Source organism: Chiloscyllium punctatum, chromosome 38 (genome assembly GCF_047496795.1).
Source record: "Chiloscyllium punctatum isolate Juve2018m chromosome 38, sChiPun1.3, whole genome shotgun sequence".
In the NCBI taxonomy this organism is placed as follows: Eukaryota; Metazoa; Chordata; class Chondrichthyes; order Orectolobiformes; family Hemiscylliidae; genus Chiloscyllium; species Chiloscyllium punctatum.
In genome coordinates this window covers 47,140,293-47,155,176 of record NC_092776.1, presented here as the reverse complement: position 1 = coordinate 47,155,176, position 14,884 = coordinate 47,140,293, and the positions used below count along the sequence as shown (strand labels likewise).

The window sequence follows — 14,884 nt, the reverse complement described above, 5'->3', positions numbered from 1 at the left end:
TATGGGCCAAAGCCGGGTATATGGAGACAGACCACAGATCAACCATGATCTAGTTGAATGGTGGAACAGGCTTGAGGGGATGAATGGCCAACTCTACTTACCAGAGAAAACATCTGATTTGGTTGCATCACAACGTGGTTTGGTAATTACCCTTCCCATGACTTCAAGAAACTACAGAATTGTGAATATTGCTCAGTCCATCAGAAAAACCAGCATTCCAACCATTGACTTCACCTATACTTCCTGCTGCCTTGGGAAAGCAACCAGCATTATCAAAGACCCCTCCCACACCAGTTATACTCTCTCGCTCCATCTTCCCTCAGGCAGAAGATATAAGAGTTTGAATACACATATGAATAGATTCAAGAACCGTTCCTTCCCCGCTGTTATCAGACTTTTGAATGGACCTATTCAATGTTTATATTGATCTCTCTTTCTCTGCACCTTCTCTGTGACTGTAACACCATATTCTGCACTCTGTTCTGCTACCCTGCTGCACTTTATATGGTACAAGCCACCTGTAGAGTATGCAAAACAACAGATTTCCCTTTATCTTGGTACATGTGACAACAATGAATTAATCCTGTCGGGAAAAATCCTAGGTTTCATCGAATCCCTACAATGTGGGAGCAGGCCACTCAGCCCATCCAAAGAGCATCCCATCCTGAACCACCACCATACCCTACATACCAAAAGCATCCTCCTTAGTTAATCTACCTCACCAACATATCTTTGGATGCAGTGGGAGGAAACCTATGCAGATGTGGGGAGAATGCGCAAACTTCATATAAACAGTCACCAGAGGGTGGAACTGAACCCAGGTCTCTGGCACTGTGAGACAGCGGTGCTAGCCACCAAGTCACCATTCTGTGCTGGGTCAGCTGGATGGATCCTCACATAAACACAAGCATCCTAAATGGTCCATGAAGGTGCCAACTAGATGAAGGTGCCACCTAGGAATGTAATACTCCTTGAGGAATTATTAGCAGTTTGGGGCTAAATTTTAAAAAAGCAGAACTACAAAGTCAATAACCTTGGGACAACTATCCGAGCCACATGTAGACTGAAGCAGTATTAATAAGATTAGAGGGGCAAATATGTGGGTCACACATTGGTGTGGGAGAAATGGGCTCTGATTCATGTGGCACTGGCATCAGTGTTAGGGAAAGAGAGAGGTGTACCATTAGGAAGGATTCTGTTTGAATATGTTGGGACCAGTGTCTTGGAAAATCATATAACCTAGGGTCACAGACAGGGTTCATCATGGGGGGAGAGCGTTACAATTGAAGAGAAGACTAAACAGTAAAACAAAATGAGTGAGCAGAGGTGCAGGGTGGTGAAGAGGGAAATTACTATTGGTTTGTCAGGAAGGGGCTGAAAATAGAATGCAGCAGAAATTAGAATGAGAGAGAGGGAGAACAATACAAAGAAGTCAAAGCTAAAGGCTCTTATTCCAAATGCACACAACTTTGCAAACAAGATAGATTAATTGATGGCTCAAGTAAAAATAAATGAATATGACTTGATAGCAATTGTAGAGACATAATTCCAGGGTGGCAACTTTAAAATACATAATTTTAGATCCAGCAATGTGTAACATGTTAAGAATTTTTAAACTTCATTCATGGAATGTGAGTGTTGCTGGCTAGCTCAGCAATTATTGCCCATCCCTAAGTACCCAGCAGGCAGTTAGGAGTCAACCACATCGCTGAGAGTCTGGAATCACATATAGACTAGATCATGTAAAGATAGCAGTTTCTTTCCCTAAAGGACATTACTGAACCAAACAGAAATTTCTGGCAATCAACAACGGTTTCATGATCTTCATTAGCCTCTTAATTCCAGATTTTTAACTGAATCAAAATTCCACCCTCTCCCAAGGAAGGATTTGGACCCAGATCGTTGCTTGAGTCTCTGGCTGGATGGTTTAGTGACAATACCACTAGGCTACTAATTCCTATCAATAAGGGGCCAATCAGAAGTCTCATATGTAAGGATCCTCAAGGTGGGTAGCATATATAACATGACAGAATTTCAAATTCAGTTTGAGGGAGGGCGACTCAATCCCAAAACAACGTCTTCAACTTAATTAAGGGCAATTACAGAGGTACAAAGAAAGATTGGTCTAAAGGAGGTTGTAAAATTAAGCCAAGTCAGTGGATCATCAGTGGCAGATATTTCAGAATGTTCAGCAAACATTTATTAAGTGTCAGAAAAGGACTCATGAGAAAGACATGTGGTAGCACGACAACTAACACCTCACACATACAGAACGTGTCAGGTCAAATATTAACTTGCAAACCCAGCTGAATGATCTTTTTCAAACCTTTGTAGATACATTCTATTTTGCTCAAGAAGCACACAATCCGTAGGCAGTCAATCCATATAACATTTTATAAATTCTTACTTTGGGAATAGAATCAGTCTGACTCAAGATTGAGTACAGACAAACTCTAATCTCACACCTTTAGTACATTATCTGAGCTGAGATTACACCTTTTTTATAAAACCTTAAATTGTCTCAAGAATGTGACTTAAAAGAAGTTCTGGGATTTACATATTAATGAATGGAAACCTGTAACCCATTCTAAAAGATGAAAGACTTGACAGCAATCTAGCTTTGTTCAATATACTGCATCAGTTTGTAGGACACTGTGATCTTTTGCTATAAATTCTCTGTCCTATGATCCTGCTCCACAACCACCTGATGAAGGAGCTGCATTCCGAAAGCTAGTGATTCCAAATAAACCTGTTGGACTATAGCCTGGTGTTGTGTGATTTTTAACTTTTCAAAGCTGTTTGACACGAGCATTGCTTGTACTGAATTACATGTCATGTACAGAGTCATATAACTCAAATGGAGAACGCATTCAAGTACAAGTTAATTACGGTGGCTCAGTGGTTAGCACTGTTGCTTCACAGAGCCAGGGACCTGGGTTTGATTCCTGCCTTGGGCAATTGTCTGTGTGGAGTTTGCATGCTCTCCCTGCATGTGTGTGGGTTTGGAGTTTGCACATTCGCCCTGGTGTCTGTGTGGGTTTGCTCTGGTTTCCTCCCACACTCCCCAAAAAAGGATGTGCAGGTGAGGTGAGTTGGCCATGCTAAATTGCCCATAATGTTAGGTGCATTAGTCAGAGGGAAATGTAGGTCTGGTTGGGTTACTCTCCGGAGGGTCGGTGTAGACTTTTGGGCCGAGGGGTCTGTTTCCATAGTGTGGAATCTCACGGTGGCTCAGTGGTTAGCACTGCTGCCTCACAGCACCATAGATCCAGATTTGATTCCCACCTTGGGCAAGTGTCTGTGTGCAGTTTGCACATTCTCTCTGTGTCTGTGTGGGGTTCCTCTGGGTGCTCTGGTTTCCTCCCACAGTCCAAAGATGTGCAGGCCAGATGAATTGGCCATGCTAAATTGTCCATAGTGTTAGGTGCATTGGTTTGGGTGGGCTACTCTTCGGAAGGTTGGCGTGGACTTGTTGGGCCAAAGGACCTGTTTCCACACTGTAGGGAATCTGATCTAGTCACTTATCTTGTAGTTTTATTCCATAAATTCACAATATTAAAGTGAATCATTGGCTCCTGTTGAAATAAAAAGAAGAATTAAGGCTTTTTAAAAAATGTTAATTCCCTAGACTGAGGGAAACAACCACTTCTTGGAGGAAAAGTGTGGAGCAGCACGTGGAGAAGTGTCTGCAGTTGGACTCCAGCTTCCTACTTCAGAACCAAAGTTTCTATACTGCAACACTGGATCGACCTGGATTTCAGCAGCTCTCACATGCTGCAGCATCACATATTCCATCCCGCCTTCATTTTCATATCAACTTAATTTCTGAATTAATCACTCTAGATTCTCTTCTCTTTACATGCCATTGTCCTTATATTAACTAAAGAAGTACCAGCATCAATCTTATATTTAACCAGCTTTTTAACTAAAAGAGAAGAAAAATACTAGAAACCTAAACACAAACTTTAAAAGACTAGAAAGATTCTCCAAGCTGACTAACCAATCAGCTGCTTTCCCTGTGTTCACGGCACTTGATTGCTCATCACTCTGTCATCGGTCTCACAACGGGTTGGCTTCTCCTTCCATGTGTTTTATCTTCTCCAGCTTTCTGCTCACCCTGGAGATTTTATGTCTTACCATAAACTCAAGTTAAAGCATCTCTGTTCCCTTTTGCATTGTATTTCCACTTTGAACCCTACTCCCAGTTTCATTAACTCAGTTTTTGTGTCTCTTTGACAAAGTCTGCAATCACATCAGCTGCACTCCTTGCTAACTGAGAGGTGCAAAAGATTCCTTTCTTACATGAATCTGCACAAAGCCACCTCCAGGGTATAGTAATTAGCGCCCTATTTACACCAAGAATTTCAGGGGTTTAAGATGCAATTGCTACAATCATGCCACTGCCTCCTTGATTTAAATTATTTTATCTTAAGAGCTATTGATTGAAACCAACCTTACCTCCAAAACTAAAGCTGAAAAAGATACACCAGTTGAATTCCCACTTTGAAACAAATTCATAGTTTCACCCACTCAGCGTTTGTCTCAGTCTGACAATGGCTCTCGGCCCTGATAGAATTCATCTTAGTGTCTTAAGAGAAGTTGTACAGGGTTGTAGATGCTTTTTTGCTAGTTTTTCACAATTCACTCAGTGTAGGAAACATTCAGTCAGATTAGAAGGTAGTAGATATATTCCCTGTATTCTAGATGGCAGGGATGCTAAAACAGGAAATGATAGACCACTTAGCTTGACTCTGTACTGGGTGTTAGAATTGATCATTAAAGAGATTAAAGCTGCAATTTACAAAATATCAAGCTAGCTGGGAATAGTCAACATGGTTTTGTCAAATGTTACATCATGTTTAACCAATTTCAGTTCTTTGAGGGAGTAACATGCACTGTGGTTAAAGGGTGCCTGCAGATATATTATACTTGGATTGCCAGAAGTCATTTGATAAGGTGCCACATCATAAGCAGAATTAGGCCATTCGGCCCAGCAGGTCTATTCTGCCTTTTGATCGTGGCTAATATTTTCTTAACCCCATTCTCCTCCCTTTTCCCCAAAACATTATTGTGAAAAATAAAAGCTCACGGTGAACATGTTACAATAATCCTTCAGGGAAAGAAATCTGTTATTCCTATAACATTTGTTATCCACATTTGACCAGACCCATAGCAATTTGGTTGACTCTTAATTACCCTCTGGGTAATTAGGAATGGACAATAAATGCTGACCTAGCCAGCAATACCCTCATCCCAGGATTGAATTCAAACATCCTCAGAGTAGGAGTGAGGAAGGCACCATGATGGTTCACCAATAACGTACATGAAGGTTAAAAGAGTGCATTCAAGCCAATGCACAAGCTGAAGTGAAAATTTCACAGATTTTATTGTCTAATTAAGTATAAACATCCACTGACACAGATTAAAGATTTGGTGCATACACACATGGAAGTCACACTAAGAAGTGATGACCATTGTCCAGAGATCCACAGTACATCATGAAAAGGAAAACATTGTTCAGAGGTACAGGATATTACAAAGAAGAAATTATCTGGCTCAGATCAAAGGTACTCCAGCCCGCTCACAGTCAGAAGCAGAATCAAAGTTAAGAACTGTCAACCCAGAGACCAACCAATCTTCCAGATCCAAAGAGAATAGCTACCTGAATGTTATGAAGTCAAAGATTTGAGTAGTAGTAAATATAATTATTTACAAAAAAATGTGATATTCACATAAGCCAGAAAAGAAGCACAAGGGAGATATGTACAAGGGTATAAGAGTCAGAGAAGGGTAAAACCTAGGATGCTTTAAGCACCACCCAGTATGGTGATGTCACAGCGAATCTGGTGACAAGTGTACCCCATGGTGAACAAAGATGCAGCTAAGCTCATAAGCACGATGGCTTGCAAAAGGATGTTATTAAACTAGATAGGGTGCAATAAAGATTTACAAGACATTACTGAGACTAGAGGGTTTGAATTATAAAGGAGAGGTTGGATAGGCTGGAATTTCTTTCCCAAGGAGCGTGTGAGGGGTGACCTGAGAAGTTTATTAAATTATGAGGGCGTGGATGAGCTGAATATCCAAGGTTGTTTATCCAGAATAGGTGAGTCCATAACTACAATACAATAATACAATACAGCATAGGAACAGGCCCTTCAGCCCACCAAGCCTCTGCTGATTCCTAGTCCTTATTTAGACCCAACACTGATTGCCCATACACAGTGTCTAGCCCTCTGTTCCTGTACTATCAAGATACAGCTTAAACATAGCTAGCGTACCTGCTTCCACCACCTCCACTGGCAGTGCATTCCAGGCACCACCAGCCCGTGTGAAATATTTTCCCCATACTTCCCCACTAAACTAAATTACCCGTAGTGTTCAGGGTTGTGCAGGTTAGGTGGATTAGCCATGGAGGGTCAAGGGACAAGGTAGGGAGGTAGGTCTGGGTGGGATATTCTTTGGAGGATCAGTATGACTCGATGGGCCACATGGCCTGTTACTGCACTCCAGGGGTCCTGTGAAACCTGCACTGTAGAAGCAGGCTATTCAGTCCACCGAGTCCACCCAGACTCAACCCCCTTACCCTATCCCTGTCACCCTGCATGTCCCATGGTTAATCCATCTAACCTGCACATCTTTGGACTGTAGGAGGAACCTGGAACACCCAAGGAAACATACAAACATGAGGAGAATGTGCAAACTCCACATAGATAATCACCCGAGGGTGGAACTGAACCTTCCCTGGCACTGTGAGGTAGTAGCGCTAACCACAATCATTCTGCTTCCCCAGATTTTCCTCCAGATCATTATAACCAAAGTTCCCAGCACTGATCCCTGTGGAACACCACTAGTTACTGACTTCTATTCCGAAAAGCAGCCTTCCACTGTTACTCTTTGTCATCTATGACCAAGACAGTTTGCACCCATCTGGCCAGCTCACACCGGATCCCATGACACTCGATCTTCTGTACCAGTCTGCCATGCGGTCCCCTATCAAATGCCTTACTGAAGTACACGTAGACAACATCTGCTGCCTTTCCTCATTAATCATTCCTCTTACCTCCTCAGAAAATCTCAATTAAGTTGATGAGACATGACCTTCCCCAGAAGAACCCATGTTGCCTATCACCAAGTCCATTCACTTCCAAATGTGAATAAATCCTGTCTCTCAATTCTTCTTGAACAGTTTCCCACCACTGACGTCAGAGTCACCGGCCTGTAATTACCTAGATTATCTCTGCTTCTTTTATTAATCAAACAAACAAATTTGGCCATTCTCCAGTCCTCTGGAACCTCCCCTGAAGCAAGAGAGGATGCAAAGATGTCTGTTAAGGCTCTAGTTCCTTCCTCCCTTGCCGCCCAGAGAATCCTGGCATATCTTAATACATTTCAAGACACCCAACACTTCCTTCTTCATTATGTTGACCTGCCAAAGAGTTTTCACACACCTTCCCAAACATTGAAATCCCAGAATATTAAGCTGCCGGTCCCGTCCTTCTTTCAAGCATATTTCTTTAATAGCAACATCATCATAATTGCACACATTAGCCCAGGCTCTAAGCTGATCATCTTACCTGTTATATTTCATGCATTGAATAAATACAGACCAAGCCTCCAGTTCCGCCAAGCTCTGCACCTCTCCCTGACTGCTCCTCCTCTCAGCTTTATTTGCCTTAGATTCAAGCCCTTCCCCAGTTTCTACACTTACTGACCTGCTGTTTCAGATCCCACTGCCCTGCCACACTAGTTTAAACCCTCCCAAGTGGCACTTACCACCTGCCCCTCAAGATTAGGTGCTTCTTGTATAGGGCGGCATGGTGGCACAGTGGTGGTTAGCACTGCTGCCTCACAGCACCAGAGACCCGGGTTCAATTCCTGCCTCAGGCGATTGACTGTGTAGAGTTTGCACATTCTCCCCGTGTCTGCGTGGGTTTCCTCCGGGTGCTCCGGTTTCCTCCCACAGTCACAAAGATGTGCAGGTTAGGTAAATTGGCCATGCTAAATTGCCCATAGTGTTAGGTAAGGGGTAAATGTAGGGGTATGGGTGGGTTGCGCTTCAGCGGGGTGGTGTGGACTTGTTGGGCTAAAGGGCCTGTTTCCACACTGTAAGTAATCTAAAAAAAAGTCCCATCCTCCCTAGAAGGCATCCCAATGATTGGCATATCTGAAGCCCTCCATCTCCAACAGTGTTTTAGCCACATGTTCAGTTATACTCTTTGCCTCTGTCACTAGCCTCAGTAGCATGGGGAGTAATGAAACCTTGAAATTACTATCCTAGAGGTCATGTTTTTTAGTTTACTACCTAACTCCCTAAATTGTCATTACAGTTCCTTGTCACTCTTCTTTCCTAACTAGAGGGCATGGGTTCAAAAAGGACCTGATAGGCAATTCTGTCACACAGAGAGTGGAGTATGTAGGGAATGAGCTGCTAGAGGAGATTGTGGAGGTGGGTACAATTACAACTTTTAAAACCTTTTACCAGGATGGGTAAATGAATAGGAAGGCTTTGGAGGATTATGGGAAAAATGCAGGCAAATGGAACTAGATCAGCTTAGGATACCTGGTCAGTATGGGTGAGTTGGGCCGAAGGGCCAATTTCCATGCTGTATGATGCTATAATGCAAATTGTTCATGGCTACAGGCAGCACCTCTCTGTGTATATCCCAACCTCTCAAAGATGATCTCCTCTACAATGGATTCCTCCTCTGCCACCACTTCACAAAGTTATCCCTACAAAATAGGCTCACAATGAAGCAAGAAACCACTTCCATTGTGCCCTGCAACCTGTTTGTATTTCATCCTTTTTAAACTGTTTTTCTTGCACTCTATCTCCACCCACTCTGCTTATCTGTCATTCACTCAACTTTATTATCATCTCCAAGCATCTTTGTCTGACCTTCCTGCTGCTCATAAAGAAGAGACTTAATATTCACGATTGAACCATTATCTTTGTGTTCACACATGTCTATTAGATCCTACCCCCCCTCTTCCATAGCACTCTCCATGACCTCAACTACTCTAACTTGACATTTCACTAAAGGTTTTGTCCAGAAACGTTTCAAACCTGCCCATTCCCACACACACCCGAATCCCTAACACCAATCTCATGCTTTGCTCACTGGCCACACTGAAAACTATTGTAAGATCTATAAATTACACTCCGAATCACAGAGGTGTACAGCACAGGCACAGGCTCTTTGGTCCAACTCGTCCATGTTGACCAGATATCCTAAATTAATCTAGTCCCACTTACCAGCATTTAGCCCATAATCCTTTAGACCCATCCTATTCATATACCCAAGCAGATGCCTTTTAAATGTTGCAATTGTTTCTCACAACTGCTCTGTCTTTCTCACTCTCCATCTCAACATGGTCAACCTTTTTTCTATGCTCAGAACAGCACCTTTCACCCAAAGCTTATACCATACCCTGCTCCTGAAAGGATCACTCTCTGTGCTGTAATTTTCCATATTTACAAAACCTGCTCTGAACCCTTTCACCAAAATAGTCTCTCATAGTTGCCCCTTAACATTTGGCAAGAGACTTTGTCAATATTCTCTCATGTCTTCATCTTTCTCGATTCTCCATCTCTCCCTGTTCTCTCCTTCAATAGGGCCATACCTTAACATTGCATTCACAAATTGACCTCAGGTGCTATTAAAGTTAATAACAATTAATTACTCAGATTTTGCATCAAATTATTGCTGAATCTTGTCTAGGACACCCACAAGTGTCAATTTAGCTACAACTTTGGGAAGCTATTCTGTCAAAAGTCATCCTGGCTTGAGTTAATAATAAACACAGAATGAGACAGGACCACTCAGCCATCAGTATCTTGCTGTTTAGGGTCCAGATAGGATTTCTACTTTGTGACATTTTCAATTGCAAACCCAGATCGTGATATTGTAAATAAATGCTAATCTTCACTTGAACACCAAACTACAATGCTCCTCCTCTGTTGACATCAATCCATCTTGGCAACATATAAAGACTGCATTGGTTTCATTTTGGATATCTTGATTTTGGGTTAAAATGGGAAAAGAACTGTTTTAAATCAAAGATTACTGCACTTTGTAAAAGCAAGGAACCTGACATTCGTGACAAGTGCTGTTTAAACAGCTGTCTGTTCAAGCAGTGGTAGAAATCCAGTTCGCACATAACTTGGAGCCAAGGATGTTCACAAATGGAGCTTTGGTTGACAACGAGCAGCTGATTAATCTGGGGACAATTGACAATTGGTTGATGACACAGGCCTTTGGCCTGTCAATAACTATGTGATTGGTTCCCAGGTAGCTGAACTTTAGGGACATGAATGTTTGGGCAGAAATAGTTGGAACTCAGGAGGAGAAAGAATGTTTTTTCTCTCTGCAGCAAAAAATATCTCAAGCCTAAAAATAGCCAGTTTATTTCCCTTTCCAGTTGCTGGAGGTGGTCACGTTTAATGGATAAGTCAAAGACCCATATATGTGTGAACCAGTCACCCTGTGCCTCTTGTTAACAGGTGAAAGTATCAGGAGAAAGAAAGTTAAGAAGCGAGGTTCTGGTCATCTGAGTAAACCCTGTGAAGATGAACCATTGGAATGAGAGAGAGAGAGTGTGTATACACTTAGTGGGTGTTTATAAGATGGTTAGACTTTTGACCAATAGAGTTATTTTCAACAGTTCAAAATTGTTAATCTGTAATGAGAATTTATGTATTTGTAACAGTCATTCTTGTGACATGCAGAATACTAGAGTGTATTTTCTTTCAACCTGGGTCTGAAACTCAGGTAAATGTGGGAATTCTCCGTACTTTATAAAAATTTTTTTTTATATGACAACTTGGGATATAGCACATTACCCCAGTGAGGAGTAACTACATAAGATCACATACACGCGCACACACACACATTACTGCGCTAAGAAACATAATAGTTTTACTGTTTATATGTTTCAGAGAAATAAAGTGAAGACATGGAGCTGCATCATGTATCTTAATTTTGGATTACGTTCAAGTCCTATGATTTTACAAAACCTCGGCCTAGATAGCGCAGGACTTCTTAACCGGTAAATACTGGTGATATTTGCCACTCAGGTGGATAGAGCTTGTAAGAAGGCCTATGGTGTATTAGCGTTCATTAGCAGAGGGATTGAATTCAAGAGTCGTGAGGTGATGTCGCAGCTGGACAGGACCTTGGTAAGGCCACATTTGGAGTACTGTGTGCAGTTCTGGTAGCCTCACTTTAGGAAAGATGTGGAAGCTTTGGAGAGGGTGCAGAAGAGATTTACCAGGATGTTGCCTGGAATGGAGAATAGATCGTACGAGGATAGGTTGAGAGTGCTAGGCCTTTTCTCATTGGAAAGGCGAAGGATGAGGGGTGACTTGATAGAGGTTTATAAGATGATCAGGGGAATAGATAGAGTAGACAGTCAGAGACTTTTTCCCCAGGTACAACAGAGTGTTACAAGGGGACATAAATTTAAGGTGAAGGGTGGAAGGTATAGGGGGGATGTCAGGGGTAGGTTCTTTACCCAGAGAGTGGTGGGGGCATGGAATGCGCTGCCTGTGGGAGTGGCAGATTCGGAATCATTGGTGACCTTGGATAGGTACATGGATAGGTGCTTAAGCTAGGACAAATGTTCAGCACAACATTGTGGGCCGAAGGGCCTGTTCTGTGCTGTATTGTTCTATGTTCTATGTTCTATGATATATGACTCTAACTGTTTTGGCTGTGACAACAGACAAAAAGAAAATGTAAGGTTTAGTGTTCATCATACAAAGTACGTAGTGGTTAATTATTGAATTATGATACATTGAAACATAGAAGATAGGAGCAGGAGGAGGCCATTCGGCCCTTCGGCCCTTGAATCCTGCTCCGTCATTCATCACGATAATGGCTGATCGTCCGACTCAATAGATTAATCCTGCTTTCTCCCTATAACCATTGATACCATTCGTCCCAAGTGCTCTAACTAGCTGCCTCTTCATTGTTTTGGCATCAAGTACTTCCTGTGGTACTGCATTCCACAGGCCGACCACTCTTTGGGTGAAGACACATCTCCTCATCTCCGTCCCAAATGGTTCACCCTGAATCCTCAAACTGTGACCTCTGGTTCCGGATGCACCCACCATTGGGAACATTCTCCCTGCATCTACCCTCTCTAGTCCTGTTAGAATTTTATAAGTCTTGATAAGATCCCCCTACATTTGTCTGAACTCCAGTGAAAACAATCCTAACCTCGTCCGTCTCTTCCTCATACATCAGTCTCCCCATTCCCAGAATCACAGATGGGCTGGATTTTCTTGCAGCAAGTTTGTTTCTGTCACAAACCCATCCCAACGGGAATCACAATCTATTTATGGATGGGAGACAAGTCTTCAACCAATTAGTGGTTAGGGAGAAGTGGGAGAGAGTGAGAGAGGTTGAAAGAGCGACAGAGCAAGAGTGGATGGGGGGGGGGGGGTGGTGGGAGAGAGAGAGAGAGAGAGAGATCTTCCTCCCACAGGCAAAAGATGTGCAGGTTAGATGAATTAGCCATAGGAGATGTATGAGGTAGGGGAGGATGGTCTGGCTAGGATGCTGTTTTGAGGGTTGGTGTGGACTCGATGGGCCGAACGGCTTGTTTCCCCATGTAGTGATTAGTAGATCGTTTGTATACTTCAGACTATAGACGGCAAGGACTGAAGCAAAGAGTAACAAGTCGATAAAGAATGTACAGTAATTCCTTTTGCAGTACCTCACAGAGTGTGCACAGGAACACTGCCCTAGGTGGGAACACTGACCAATCCCATGCACAGTAATCCTAACCAGAGGTGTGACAAAGTTTGCACCTTGTTTCTTTGTACCTTCCGTTGCGTTTTTTAAAGGGCATAATTCCAGAACAGCGTTAGGCGCATCTTCAACCGTGCTGAGATCACAATATCTCCCCAGTGCACCAGCTAATTTCCGGTTCTGAGGAAGGGTCATTGCACTGGCGACGCTAACTCGGATTTCTCTCCACAGACGCTGCCAGACCTGCTGAGCTTTTCCAGCTTTGGTTTCTGACTTCCAGCATCCGCAGTTTTTTTTAAAAAATATCCAATTTCCGGTTACATTTATAGAGCACTTTTCGCAACTTCAGAAGAACCCAAAGTAATCATTGTGTAAGCATTTTCTAATACAGCAGTCTAACTGCAGTCAATATGCACATCAGAAGTTCTACAGACAACAGAATAGGCGGAGATAAGGACAGTGCTCGATTCTACAAAATACAACCATCAAGATATTGCACATCCACCCGGGGCTGGGGCACAGGACGAAGTTGACGCCTCGTCTGAATTACAGCAGCTCTCAGACTGCAACAGTCCCTCAGGTACTGCACTCAAGTGGTAGCCTGGGCTGTATCGGATTCAAATCTGCAACATTCAGAGGTCTGATCCATGGCAGATTCCAGAGTTTTAGCCTTCACTGCTGTTTCAGAAAGGCAGTTGTGACTCTGTGAGTGAAAATGCATTTCCGGATATCAAATCTAACATCTCCTAATTGTACTCCCAGTCTCTAAGATGCCTGGAATGCACAGGAACAGGCTGTCCCAGCTCCCGCTGGGGTTTGATGTTCTACGTGCGACTCCTCCCACACCTCCCTCTCCCCTCCCTCTCAGTTGTCAGGCTTTCCTCAGACCTGTCACCATCGAGCACTTCTGGTCGTCTCGATGTCCCCGCTCCCACATTCTGGCGGTCGTTTTTAGAATTAAATGTTATTCTCTCCCCCTCCCCCACCCTTCCTTGAATTCCCTAGTGAATTTCTTGGTGTCTGTTGACCCCCCTTAACAACAGCACTGCCAACTCAGTCGGGTCTTCAGTACAACTGAAACCAACCCAATATTGAATGCTCCCACAAAGGTTCTGAGCGCCGCGAGTTTATGCAGATACGCTCAACACATCAGATTCACTCCATGGATCTGTTCACCGCCAGTTCGGTGTTTAAAGAGAAAGGGATTTTTTTTTTGCTCCTACCCTGCCGGATAGAGTTGTACAACACCATTTCCAGAATGGGTGGCAACACTGAGCTATTTCCAACTGCAGATCCAACCTGATCAGATAGTTTGTCGCGGCCTCAGTTGGAACAGTTCCTTCACTGAGTGCTCCTTCATAACTGGCAGTGGAAAGCAGGCATGCATGTGTTGCAGTGTGAGACACTGCAAGGAAAGACATAAGGAGCCGGCACTTATTGAGTTTTTTTTAAAGGCTGCTGCTTGTTCCAGCAGCTAAGAAAGACCACTCGCTGATGAGAGATTCGTTTTCACTTTAAAACAAAAGGTAAGCTGGCCTGAAGCACTGGAATCTGGAGCACATGCTGTCCACATCGACTTACCTCAGAAGAGCCTGCCGCTCGCTACCAGCAGACCAGCCAACTCCTCCCTTATCTCAGAGCGCCCAGTTTTTGGACAGCTCGGAGCGCTGTAAACAGCAAAGCATTTAGCTCCGAAATTACTCCACCCCCCCAATATCTGACTGATCAATTCCCTCCTTCTCAACCGGTAATCCCGATTAGTAATTATAAAAGTTCTCTTACTAATCCACTGTGAATCTGAAACAAACTCCTTTTTCTCAAGAAGCAGTATTTCATTAAACGCTCAATGACGTGAAAGTCTCCCTAAAACCGAGCGGTTTCTGCCACCGATCCGGATTAAAAAAAAACTTGCATTTATGTAGCACCAGGGCCAAGCGTTCGAAGTATTTTGAAGTACACAGGTATTTCAATAAAAGTGCTTGGGCGCTCCGACAGATGAGACTTCTGGCTCAGACATAGGGCCACTGTCACCGCTTCACAAGTCACAAATGCTTCCCAAGTCCACGGGTGCCTGAAGGCATTGGGGCAGATTAAGGAGGCACATGGGACACCTGCCTTTATCACTCCAG

General features: G+C 43.3%; 1 protein-coding gene across 3 annotated transcripts in view; it reads right to left on the bottom strand.

The window, feature by feature from the left end:
- Window positions 1-14,625, bottom strand: part of LOC140463595 (monocarboxylate transporter 12-like) — a 53,666-nt gene extending 39,041 nt beyond the window's left edge. The window contains exon 1 of one of the 3 annotated variants that reach the window (XM_072557805.1): window positions 14,538-14,625. The gene's annotated coding sequence lies outside the window, so the exon portion shown is untranslated. Of the gene's footprint in view, window positions 1-12,829; window positions 13,506-14,336; window positions 14,431-14,537 lie in introns of those variants that run through there. The other 2 variants (XM_072557804.1, XM_072557803.1) reach the window with 2 other exon arrangements.
- Window positions 14,626-14,884: the final 259 nt, after the last annotated feature.